The 13,308-nt window shown below is 47.9% G+C and overlaps 1 non-coding gene across 1 annotated transcript; it reads right to left on the bottom strand.

The window, feature by feature from the left end:
- Window positions 1–4,432: 4,432 nt before the first annotated feature.
- On the bottom strand, window positions 4,433–4,539 carry LOC120705387. Its single transcript, XR_005687967.1, has one exon. It is a non-coding gene; the product is annotated as a small nucleolar RNA R71 (small nucleolar RNA).
- Window positions 4,540–13,308: the final 8,769 nt, after the last annotated feature.

The raw sequence follows: 13,308 nt of genomic DNA, 5'->3' as shown, positions 1-13,308 counted from the left end.
TAGATAATTATGAGAATGATATGCTAGCTAAAAGCAACTCCAACAGTCTAGCTAAATTTATTAACAATAAAATAGAAAAAACACTAGAAAAAAGACAATCCAATAGTCTCTCTTTCTTCCTCTCTTCTCTATGTGGCTAGGTATCCCCTCCCCTCCGCTAGGAATCTTTGCCGAGTGACACCCCTCGCATCTCCTCCCGCGCACTCTCCCCGCCTCTCTGCTCCATCCCCGCATGCCCTCCCAGCCGACGCGGGCCCACCTCGACGCGTTCGCCCGCCTCACCTCGTCCTTGCACGGTGCCACCCTCCTCATCGATCCTCCGCGCCACCAGGCCGTCCTCCTTTGTCGTGGCTCTGCCGCTGCCAGGCCGCTCGCCCCGCGAGCTGCCCTCCTCGCCACGGCACCGACAACCATCATCACGTCTCCATCCAAGAAGGTAGCAACTCTCATCTCTGGTCACGAGGGCCAAGGCGGCTGCCTCCACTGACGAGAACAAAGAGATCCCGGCTCTTGCCTCAAAACGATCACCGGTGATCCCCTCGTGCGCCCCGTTACTTCCCCTCCGCTGGCAAGCTCTCCCCTTATTGGAATTTCACCTCCACCGTTGCAATCATGCCGGGGACTACATTGCAAGCCCCCACATTCTTTCTAGGATTTTTAGTGTAAAATGTAGGATAGCCGACTGACAGCTCGGCCGGGCTCGCCAATCTCACTGCTAAGGGTCTTGACCAGGTTCAGACCATCCACGTGGCGCTCTCTCCCTCCTCCCCCCAACCGAACAAGGGGAAGGCTTGGTCCGCACGCCACACCCGGATGGACCTGCATATGAAGCGCACGACCGATGAGAGCGAGCTCCTAAGTCAAAGCCGCCGTACACGGAAGCCACTCCACCCACGCGGACTACAATGCCCACTGCCACTAGTACAGTGGGCACTGTGTCAGATCCGGGGCAGCAGGACTGCTCACGGGCGGGGAATATTCTAGAGTAGGGAGTACTGCATGGGTACGCCCTGCCTCTACTGTAACTACTCGTATAGCAGTAGGACTAGTCGGAGTACAAGGAAACTACCCGACCCACTCCGAGTAGGACTCTGAACGTACCCGGCCAGGACTTTCCATGTAACCCTGCTCCCCCGGATCATACAAGGGCGAGCAGGGGCCCCTCCAGAACATCAAACAATACCTGAGGGAATACAAACCACCACACAGGACGTAGGGTATTACGCTCCAGCGGCCCAAACATGTCTAAATCCTTATGTTCCTTGCACCATCGCGTTCTGATCTCGGCGAGTCCCTACTCATAACCACTCTCCACGGGATACCCCTCGGAGAACCCAACGGTAAAATACCGACAGTTGGCGCCCACCGTGGGGCCTCTCGCCAAAGATCAACAGAAGAATTCGTTGGCGTCCTTCGAATTCAGCTTCCCGGCGATCGACGCCGGAACCACCTTCGTGTTCGGCTCGTGGGTCTGCATCGCCAACAGATCAGGAGGTTTTTCAAGCCATCTGATCAACCCCGTGAGCACGGAGACACCCCGGCGAGAACAACTCGGCAAAATCACTTCCGCCGAAATCCTTCTCCTCGGAATCGCTAAGGAAATCGAGAATTTGTCCTTATCGGACCCGACACCAACTTGCTTTCCCTTCGGACTGAAGAATTCAGCCACGTCGTACTCCGCACTCCTTCACCAAAGGGACCAGACTAGGACTCGGACTTCTCCCTTGTTCGACTCCTACCCGGACTCAGACGACGACTTCGACTTCGACTCGGATTTACTCGGCTGCCGGAACTTGTCCATACTGGCCACACCGCAAAGCCGGGTTGTCTTCTTGAAGGATTCAGAACTTACCAGCATGCCTAATAACACGCAGATTGTAGCCTGCCTACAGGATTTACCCTTCCAGTCCGGTAGAACTCTTTCTCCAGTCAGAGGAGAAGAAGTTGGCGATACTGCTTTGGTCGATTACAGCATGACTCATTCGAACCCAGACAGACAGGTCTACGTTTCACTTCACGGAGAAGGGAGTGTACTTGGTTCTCGGGCTGACCAGTATGCCAATGAAAACCTGGACCAAATATCAGACGATGAGCTATTAGTCAATGCACCGCAAGATGGATCCCAGCAAGATAGAGAAAGCCGGCGACAACGCAACCGCCGCCGCGCTACTCGCAGAAAAAACGCGATTGCTCGAGCTCAGCGCGCTCCAGCTCCACATGGCACACGAAATCTGCAACAAGACTGTTGACGCTCACTAACAATCATTTCTAGGCGTCAATTTGATCAGAAAATCATGAAAGTTTGCATTTCTTACACGCATTTATATTCAATAAAGTCTCTAAACAACACTTTACCTTCTAGAATATGCAAGTTGTGTTTTTGAGCTAATATGCAGGTTCCAAGCACACTTTGGCCCAGCAAAAAATCACAGAAAATATCAGAGTACCGATTCAGGCTCAAATGGACCAAGTGTAGCTCAAGAACCGAAGCAAAACAAGTCAAGACAGGCCAACCCCAGCGTGGATCAGACAAGGAGGCCCAGACAAGCCCAACCCCTAGCAGTTGGGGGCGGTTGGTGGCCAGGGCAGGCCGGCCGACCTATAGGTCGGCCGACCAGGCCCATAGGCCCCACCGCCTCAACTTTGCCATGTGGCGCCTCCGTGTTGCTCCTTTAGGTTGGTTTGGGGTGCTGCGGCCGGTGGCTCCTTCCTATAAATACAAGGGAGGGGGTAGAGAATAGGACAAACACACACACACACACCTCACTTCACTCACCTCTCAAGTTCCTTCTTGCATAATCTTTAGGCTTAGTGGAGTTTAGGAGAAGTCTAGGAGTCATCGAGTCGCCGGTGTTGCTCAAGAGTCTGGTATGGGTTCATCTCTAGTTCTCTCTTGTAATATTCGGTTGTTTGTAATAGAATTAGACTATGGTTACCAATATCTGCTTGAAGTATATTCTGAGTTATCGAGTATATGCTTCTTGTCATGGTTGCGTTATCATTCTATGCTTGCATTGTATGATCGCCCTGTACTGGAGATGGTTAGTCTTTTGTTCTTAGAACTCTATCAACTGCTCCAGTATTCGTATGATTGCTCTAGTGTGATGTCTGTCCATCCGGAGGGTGGGGGCTCCGCGCGGGACACTAGAGTATCCCTTACTAGTGTAGACATGGTGTCTAGATTAGCTAAGTGTTGCTGGATGTCAACTATACCCACGGTTTGTAGAGGTAGCCGGCAGGTGGTGACAGCCTTGTCCGAGCCTTTTAGTAATCCTCCACGTTCGGTATGGGGGGTAGGAGGTACATAAAGTCACCGGAGTGTACGGGCTCCTCCCGTCGCTTCGATAGAGATCTCCCTTTTGTGTAGTTTAATCTCTGACTGAGCTAACTAATGAGAAAGTGTAGATATAGCTAGCCTAGCACAGCTGACTCGAGCTCTGACTTTTACCTTGCTCCCGGCCTAAAGCAATCTTTATCTTTTATTTATCCGAGAGGGTAGTTTGTGTGTGTGTGTCACACTACCTCCTACCATGTTATTATCTTACCCCTGTTTATGCATGAGAATATCCAATCTAGATAGAGTTCACCCACTAATCTATATATTCTCTCACTCACCGCCTTCCCTGCGGAAATATAAATGACACCCCGGTATACTCCCGGGTAAAATGCTACAGCGGTATTCCGTGCGCTTGCGGATTTATTCGTGGTTCATGAAATACTGCCACCCCAAATTGGCGTCTGCGGGCGTCATCGCTGGTGATGTTGGTAGGCGCCAACAAGCATTTTTGGCGCCATTGCCGGGGAAGGCACGGAGTGAAATATATAGATAAAAGTTGTGAACAAAATCGAAATTGGTATTCACTTGCTAAACAGGCTAACTTGGCTTTGTTTTCTTGTCTTTGCTGATATGAAAACAAGGTAGTGTATGACCGGTTTCGATCTGCCGCAAAACTTTCATTCCGATCCAGAGTCACTTTTGAGAAGAGTTCGACCTCGTATCGTACCTCCTCAGATCTCACTCTCGGCAGTCGATCCAGTCATCGCATCATCGTCAGCTCCTAGAGCTATGGCCCAGAAGACACTCCGTGATTATTCTGCTCCGTCTTCTAACCAGGTCCCTACTGGGCCCGAGGTTAACACCGGAGGAGAAAATTTTGAGATCGAGACGGGTCTCATTACGATGGTGCAGGCCAGCCCTTTCTGTGGCAAGGCCAATGAGGATGCCAGCGCTCATCTCCAGCAGTTCCTGGAGCTCTGCAGTACTTTTGTTATCAAGGGTGTATCACAAGATGCAATCCGGCTCCGTCTGTTTTTGTTCTCTCTCTTGGGGAGAGCGAAGCAATGGTTTTATGCTAACAAGGCTGCTGTGGATACTTGGGACAAATGTGCCAAGGCGTTCCTCTCAAAGTTTTTCTCGACGGGCAAAACCAATGCTCTTCGTGGTCGGATTTCAAACTTCCAGCAGGCATCTAATGAGTCAATTCCGGAAGCTTGGGAGAGGCTTTAGGAGTACATTCTAGCATGTCCGCACCATGGAATGGATAATTGGCTCATTCTACAGAACTTCTACAACAGGTTGACACAGTCATCCCGTGATCATGTGGATGCCGCTGCGGGTGGAGCTTTCTTCTCGCTAACCATTGAAAGAGCTACATCATTGATCGAGAAGATAGTTTCCAACCAAGGTTGGAGCGATGATCGTCTCCAACCGCGCCAGCGAGGTATGCACTCCGTTAAGGAGGCCGACATGCTCGCTATGAAGATTGATCTCCTCCTCAAGAAATTTGGGGATTATTCCCAAGATAAGGCTCAATTGCAAACACTTCAAGCCTTGGAGACTCGCATGACGTGCGAGGTCTGCGGGAATGTTGGACATTCAGGCGATAATTGCTCAGAAACCCAAGAAGAAGCTCTATTCCTCAATGGCAGCAATGGGTTTCGTCCACAAGGAGATCAGGGGTGGAATCAACCACGCTCATACTACCAAGGAGGTAATGGGAATTCGAATTCTTTCGGTCCTAACCAGCCTACCTTGAGAGATCTTGTCTATGGCCAAGCGAAGATCAGTGAGTCCCTTCAGAAGAAGTTGGCCGTTATAGACAAATCTATGGAGACTATCCATGCCAATATGGACGGATTCTCCACGGCTATGAAGAACCAACTGAGTTTCAATAAGGCGCTAGAAACTCAACTGGCTCAATTAGCTGTTGCTACACCTGCTGCTGAACTAGGGAAGATTCCAGGGCAACCCGAATCAACTCTAGAGAGTGTAAATGTCATCAATGCTATGTGGAAAGAGCCACTTAGCAGGACGCCCCTCAGCTATGCAGAAAAGCTCACACGCCCAAGAAGAGGTTTGTGGGGCGAGTTAGCAGCCACAATACGAGAAGATCCCGGAACCCCAGTGATCAGCTGCTCAATCTTTGATTATGAATTTGATCACGCCTTTTGTGACCTTGGAGCCAGCGTCAACATCATGCCTAAGGTGACTTTCGAGAAGTTAGGCTATCCATCAATTTCCCCTACCACTATGTGTGTTCAGCTGGCAGACTCCATGATAAGATATCCAGAAGGAGTTGTGGAAATATTAATGGTAAAGGTTAAGAATATCTACATATTGGTGGACTTCGTAGTCCTTGATATGGAAGGAGATCTTGGAATTCCGCTCATACTTGGGCGACCATTCCTCAAGGATACAAACGCCAGAATTGATGTGGGGATAGGAAGAATCAGCCTCCGTATCATGGGAAATACCATGAAATTCAAGTTTCAGAACAAAAGGGAGGTATTCCTGATTCATGAGGATAGTGAGAAACAAGGGCTATGGGCAGAGCCAGGTTGGGATGGTCAAGATTATCACCCCCCTTCCAAGCCAGCTTGGGAGGATTGGGAAATTCATACTCCACCAACCGAGCCAGTGGAAGACGACTAGAAGATCCCTGACTTCATCACCAACACTGTATGGGAAGATTTGGAAATTGTCTATCCTTCATCCGAGGATCCTGTTCCTGCACCGCCTACACCACCAAAGAAGACCAAGAAGGTGTGGCGCAAGAAGAACAAGACGTCATCGACCGCTACTACTTCTCCAGGTACGGACGAAACGACCTCAACCTGATCAGGTATGGAGAAAGGTCCTGCTTTTTGGACCCTAAACCAAGAGCTAGCTTGGGGGAGATTCCCTCCCCTAAGTCAACTGTATTCCTTTATTTGCTTTCAATAAAATTTGATAAAAAACTTTCAAAAACAAAATAAAAATTTACTGCTTCATTTTTCTTTTTCATGATGCGCGGTAAGAATATTTTAACTCCTTTTGATAAGTTGAAAGGATGAGTTTTGTTTTGCTCTATCATGTCTGTTGTGCCTAGTTTGAAAATAAGAGTTATCTTGAGTTTAAATCTGCTGGTTATGCAAATATCTTGTCAATGAACCTGAAAGTTCCGTGGGTTGCATATGCTTGATTCAAGTCTAAGTTGTTGCGAGTTCAGATATGGTAAATAAGGTTGTGCAAGCTTGTTCTAGTGATGCTTGAAGTCTGGAGTTGTTTTCAAAAAAATTCTAAAAGAGGCAAGTTCCCCAGCGATATGCAATGTTCTACCAAAGCCATATGTCATATTCCATGAAAAACCCTCTACACATATGCTGCTTGATATTCTGTTGAGTGTTGTCAAATTATGACCCTAGTGAGATGCTTTTCATGCTTTCTCGATCATAAGCACGTACACGTCCCATCCAATTGCTATATTCCTACACTAGGAATTGGCACCACCACCTATTCATTCCACATAATAATTGCTCCATGTCTTGGTGATCTCTCTCGTAGAACATCCCTGAAATAAAATAAAGTCAGATTATGGTTGCCCCAAAAAGAGAAAAGATGGCATGCCAAAGAAGCATGACCCAAAAAAAAGAGAGAAAAAGGGGTAACCATGTCTCAAAAAAAGAGATATAGGGATGATTCGAGAGAGAAAAGCTATTACCTCAAGGAGTAAGTCATATCCATCCATCCATCCATCCACTCATACACTTGCACCTTTTGATCGAGATTGCATTACTTGTTTCTCCATGGATCCTCTCTTTGACTTTACAATAAATAGAATACAAGTGTGCCCTGTTCTTATCCTACCTTGAGCTCCATAAAGGCTTGTAGTAGTAGGGAAGATCAAAGGCAGATACTGCCCTGGTAAGGAAATACAAGATGAGTGCCTCGAGAGAGTTATCCTGGGAGCTTTGCCATGTTTTCAAAATTCTTTTGAAAAAAGTATCTCCAGATGGATTGTAGATCTATGAACAAGTAAGTATCACTCTATGCACCGTTTTGACTTTCAACAGCCCGAGACAAGGAAATAGCTAAAAATCCCCATGAAGGAGTTAGGTAATTGATCAAAGGTATGCTAACCGACTTATTTAAGCTTATAGATGAATCCCTTTGCTTCAGACTATGACATGACAGGTAAGGTACGAGTCAAAGTGATTTTCTGATCAAACAACCTGATTTGTCCTACTTTGCTCCGGATGAGCAAAGGACAGCTTGGGGGATCTTGTTGACGCTCACTAACGATCATTTCTAGGCATCAATTTGATCAGAAAATCATGAGAGTTTGCATTTCTTACACGCATTTATATTCAATAAAGTCTCTAAACAACACTTTACCTTCTAGAATATGCAAGTTGTGTTTTTGAGCTAATATGCAGGTTCCAAGCACACTTTGGCCCAGCAAAAAATCACAGAAAATATCAGAGTACCGATTCAGGCTCAAATGGACCAAGTGTAGCCCAAGAACCGAAGCAAAACATGTCAAGACAGGCCAACCCCAGCGTGGATCAGACAAGGAGGCCCAGACAAGCCCAACCCCCAGCAGTTGGGGGCGGTTGGTGGCCAGGGCAGGCCGGCCGACCTATAGGTCGGCCGACAGGCCCATAGGCCCCACCGCCTCAACTTTGCCACGTGGCGCCTCCGTGTTGCTCCTTTAGGTTGGTTTGGGGTGCTGCGGCCGGTGGCTCCTTCCTATAAATACAAGGGAGGGGGTAGAGAATAGGACAAACACACACACACACCTCACTTCACTCACCTCTCAAGTTCCTTCTTGCATAATCTTTAGGCTTAGTGGAGTTTAGGAGAAGTCTAGGAGTCATCGAGTCGCCGGTGTTGCTCAAGAGTCTGGTATGGGTTCATCTCTAGTTCTCTCTTGTAATATTCGGTTGTTTGTAATAGAATTAGCCTATGGTTACCAATATCTGCTTGAAGTATATTCTGAGTTATCGAGTATATGCTTCTTGTCATGGTTGCGTTATCATTCTATGCTTGCATTGTATGATCGCCCTGTACTGGAGATGGTTAGTCTTTTGTTCTTAGAACTCTATCAACTGCTCCAGTATTCGTATGATTGCTCTAGTGTGATGTCTGTCCATCCGGAGGGTGGGGGCTCCGCGCGGGACACTAGAGTATCCCTTACTAGTGTAGACATGGTGTCTAGATTAGCTAAGTGTTGCTGGATGTCAACTATACCCACGGTTTGTAGAGGTAGCCGGCAGGTGGTGACAGCCTTGTCCGAGCCTTTTAGTAATCCTCCACGTTCGGTATGGGGGGTAGGAGGTACATAAAGTCGTCGGAGTGTACGGGCTCCTCCCGTCGCTTCGATAGCGATCTCCCTTTTGTGTAGTTTAATCTCTGACGAGCTAACTAATGAGAAAGTGTAGATATAGCTAGCCTAGCACAGCTGACTCGAGCTCTGACTTTTACCTTGCTCCCGGCCTAAAGCAATCTTTATCTTTTATTTATCCGAGAGGGTAGTTTGTGTGTGTGTCACACTACCTCCTACCATGTTATTATCTTACCCCTGTTTATGCATGAGAATATCCAATCTAGATAGAGTTCACCCACTAATCTATATATTCTCTCACTCACCGCCTTCCCTGCGGAAATATAAATGACACCCCGGTATACTCCCGGGTAAAATGCTACAGCGGTATTCCGTGCGCTTGCGGATTTATTCGTGGTTCATGAAATACTGCCACCCCAAATTGGCGTCTGCGGGCGTCATCGCTGGTGACGTTGGTAGGCGCCAACAAAGACCTAGACGAAGCAGCCGACAATGCTTTCGACAATCCTCTGATCAACCTGGCTGAAGAAGCTATATTGATGCAAGCCTTGCTAGACACTCCTCAAATTCATGAAATTCAACGCTTGACCAGAGATGCCTTGCATCAGATTGGGAGACAGAACCCAGCTCCATCTGTTTCCCCCAACAGCTGGACCCCTGCTAAACAAAAGGGCTATCAGGAAGCAAATCAAGGAAACCACCCGCATGGCCAGCCCCGGCCTTAGTACCAGGATGAGAGCTGTCATGTTGGTCCTTCGAGAAGCCATGACAGATATCCTAACGACGCACGAGACATCATCAACGCCAAGCGTCATGGATGACCTGCGGATGAAACTGATCGATTCCCAGCCTTCAGCCAGAACATAAATTATGCCGAGTACCCGATTGGTTTCAACCCAGTAAACATGCAGAATCTGAAGAAGTATGATGGCAAACAGGATCCCAGACAATGGCTACGAATCTACTCGACCGCTATCGAAGTAGCAGGAGGCACAAACTCTACTAAAGTCATATATTTCCCTATGGCCCTGGAATCCGCCCCCTTGACATGGCTCGAGTGCTTAAGACACGACTCGATCCACTCGTGGGAGGATTTGAAAAAGATCTTCATTGATAACTTTCAAGGCTCAATTCATCCCCCAGCCACTCGCCATGACCTACGACTATGCAAACAGGAACGAGGTGAAGCCCTGAGATCATACATAAAGAGATTTTTTGATACCCGAGCCACCATCGCCAACATAGCAGACGACGATGTGATCGACTGCTTCCACAATGGCCTCACTGCGCAACAACTATACCGAGACTTCAGGAGAAACAGACCCCGCTCAGTCGTAGCACTGTGGGATATGATGCTCGCATGGGCCGACCAAGAAGAACAAGAATGCGACCGCTTCCCCCGCCGTGAAGATAATAACCAACGGGAACTCGCGACAAGATAAAGGCCAATGCAACTTCGACAAGAAACGAAAGCCTGAGGATATAGTGGCTACAATGGAACGGGGACAAAAAGGCAAGAAGGGAAACCAGCAAGACGATTTCCAAAAGTTACTCGAAAGACCTTGCCCCCTACATCCTAAAGGAAAGCACACGATCCTCGAGTGCATTAACCTTCGCAAGTCTCTCCAACAACGCCAATTGGAAGAAGACAAAAAGAAGAAAGATAAACAAGATGACGAAGATGGCGACAAAGACGGAACCATGGGATTCCAGCAACCCGCCAACATGGTCAACATGATATATGGAGGAGATTCTTATTTCAATAAGAGAAACCAGAAACTGGTCTTGCGTGAAATATTGAAGATGGAACCAGCCGTCGAAAAACCACTAGGGCACAGTGAAACACCCATTACCTTCTCAAGGGAAGATCAATGGACCAGCTTTTCAGAACCTGAAAAATTTCCACTCATCCTGGACCCAGTGGTAGTCAGCTCCATTCTTACTCGGGTACTAATCGATGGAGGCAGTGGCCTAAACCTCATCTTCATGAGCACAATCACCAAGATGGGACTCGATATATCCGACAAATTGAAACCAAGCAAAGCACCCTTCTACGGCATCGTCCCGGGGAACGCTTCTTTCCCAGTTGGAACCGTGGTACACCCAGTCACCTTCGGTACACCTGATAACTACCGAACGGAAGTCATCAAGTTCGAAGTAGCAGACTTCGAGTCTTCATATCATGCCATACTCGGACGGCCAGCCTTGGCCAAATTCATGGCAGTTCCCCTCTACGTCTACCTTCTGCTGAAGATGCCAGGAAAAACAGGAGTCCTCACCTTCCGCGGAGATCTTCAAAATATCCTTTGAATGTGAAAAGGAAGCCATAACCTATGTTTCCACCAATCGACTCCTGGATACCGCAGGAGAAGTCCTAGCAACAGCCCAGCAGTACTCGGCATCGGGATCAGAGATCCCTAGAAAGAAGATAAACCGCTCTGCTCCAAAGCCACCCGACAACATTGGAGTAAAGGCAATTCAGCTGCAAGAAGACGACTCGTCAAAGACAGCCTTGATCGGAACAGGGCTTACTGACAAATAGGAAAGAGCGCTCGTCAACTTCCTTAGGGCCAACCGTGACGTATTTGCATGGAAACCAGCCGATATGCCCGGTGTCCCAAAGGAGTTGATCGAGCACTCTCTGAATGTCAGCCCTACTGCCACTCCAAAGAAGCAGAGGCTACGAAGATTCTCGGTAGAGAAAAGAGAGGCCATTAAGAAAGAACTCGCCAAGCTACTCGCAGCTGGATTCATCAAAGAAGTTTACCACCCCGAGTGGCTGGCAAATCCAGTACTCATTCTCAAAAAGAACAACAACGAGTGGAGGATGTGCGTAGACTACACAGACCTCAACAAGCACTGCCCAAAGGACCCCTTCGGACTCCCTTGCATTGACCAAGTCATCGAATCGACGGCCGGATGCGTACTACTATCCTTTCTGGACTGCTACTCGGGCTATCATCAAATAGCCCTCAAGGAAGAGGACCAGATCAAAACAGCGTTCCTCACTCCATTTGGCGCATACGCTTACAAGACTATGTCCTTTGGACTGAAGAACGCTGGAGCGACTTATCAACGTGCCATACAGTTATGCTTCACCAACCAGCTCCATCTCAACATGGAAGGCTACGTCGACTACGTGGTCGTAAAAACAAAGGAATTCGACTCCTTTATCCCCGACCTAGAAGAAACCTTCAACAGTTTGCGAAGCTTCAGGTGGAAATTGAACCCAACTAAATGTGTTATCGGCGTACCGTCCGGAAAACTACTCGGCTTCATTGTCGCCACAGAGGAATTGAAGCAAATCCAGAAAAGATCAACACCATCATAAACACGGAAGCTCCGACCTCTGTCAAAGACGTTCAGAAGCTCACCGGATGCATGGCTGCCCTAAACATATTTCTATCGAGACTCGGCGAAAGAGGACTCCCTTTCTTCAAACTGCTGAAGAAAAAAGACAAATTCAAATGGTCCCAAGAAGCAGCCGATGCTCTTGAAGACCTGAAAGAGCACCTCCAGTCACCTCCTATCCTAACGGCTCCAATGCCGGTAGAAGAGACGCTTCTTTACATCACAGCTACCACACACGTTGTCAGTACAGCAATTGTGGTGGAACGAAAAGACGAAGGCCACGCCTACGGCACCCAAAGACCAGTTTACTTCATAAGTGAAGGACTTTCTGAATCAAAAGCGAGATACCCACCAATTCAGAAACTACTCTATGCAATACTGATCACATCAAGGAAGCTGCGACATTACTTCGACGAGTACAAGATATCAGTCGTCACGGATTTCCCACTGGGAGATATCTTACACAACCAAGACGCAATTGGTCGAATCTTAAAGTGGGCAGTCGAACTAGGGGCACTCGAGCTGAAATTCACGCCAAGAACAGCAATCAAGTCCCAGGCTCTAGTCGACTTCCTGGCTGAATGGAGAGAAAACCAAGTACCTACCCCACCATCCATATCAGATCACTGGACCATGTACTTCGACGGCTCACTGAAATTGGGTGGAGGAGGTGCAGGCGTACTTTTCATCTCTCCAAAAGGCGAGCAACTCAAATATGTTTTCCAAATTCTCTTCGAAGTTTCCAATAATGAAGCAGAATATGAAGCCCTCCTACACGGCCTCCGACTGGCCATCTCACTCGGCATCAAGCGGCTACTCGTCTACGGAGACTCCCTCCTAGTGGTCCAACAAGTAAACAAGGAGTGGGACATCAATAAAGAAACCATGGACGCTTACGTTGCAGAAATCAGGAAACTTGAAAACAAGTTTTCAGGACTGGAAATCCACCACGTCCTCCGCGACAACAATGTGGCGGCAGATATCCTTTCAAAACTCGGCTCCGACCGAGCAGAAGTTCCTCCAGGAATTTTCGTCCATGAGCTTCATCACCCGTCAATCAATATCTCCACCCCAATGGAAGTCGACTCAGTTCCTCAAGAAACCAGTCGAGAGGTAATGATGATTGAAATCGATTGGCGCACTGCATTTATCGACTACATCAAGGACAAAGTACTCCCACCGGGAATAAAAAAAGACGACGCAGAAGCAGTACGCATCATGCGTCGCAGCAAGAATTACGTACTTATTGACAACAAACTCTACAAGTGAGGCGCAGGATCAGGAATCCTTAAGAAATGCGTCACAGCAGAAGAAGGAAAAGGAATCCTACAAGAAGCTCATGAAGGACATGTGG

The sequence above is a fragment of the Panicum virgatum genome, chromosome 4K (genome assembly GCF_016808335.1).
Source record: "Panicum virgatum strain AP13 chromosome 4K, P.virgatum_v5, whole genome shotgun sequence".
Taxonomy (NCBI): Eukaryota; Viridiplantae; Streptophyta; class Magnoliopsida; order Poales; family Poaceae; genus Panicum; species Panicum virgatum.
The sequence above is the reverse complement of the archived record's forward strand: the minus strand, read 5'-3'. Positions and strand labels throughout refer to the sequence as shown.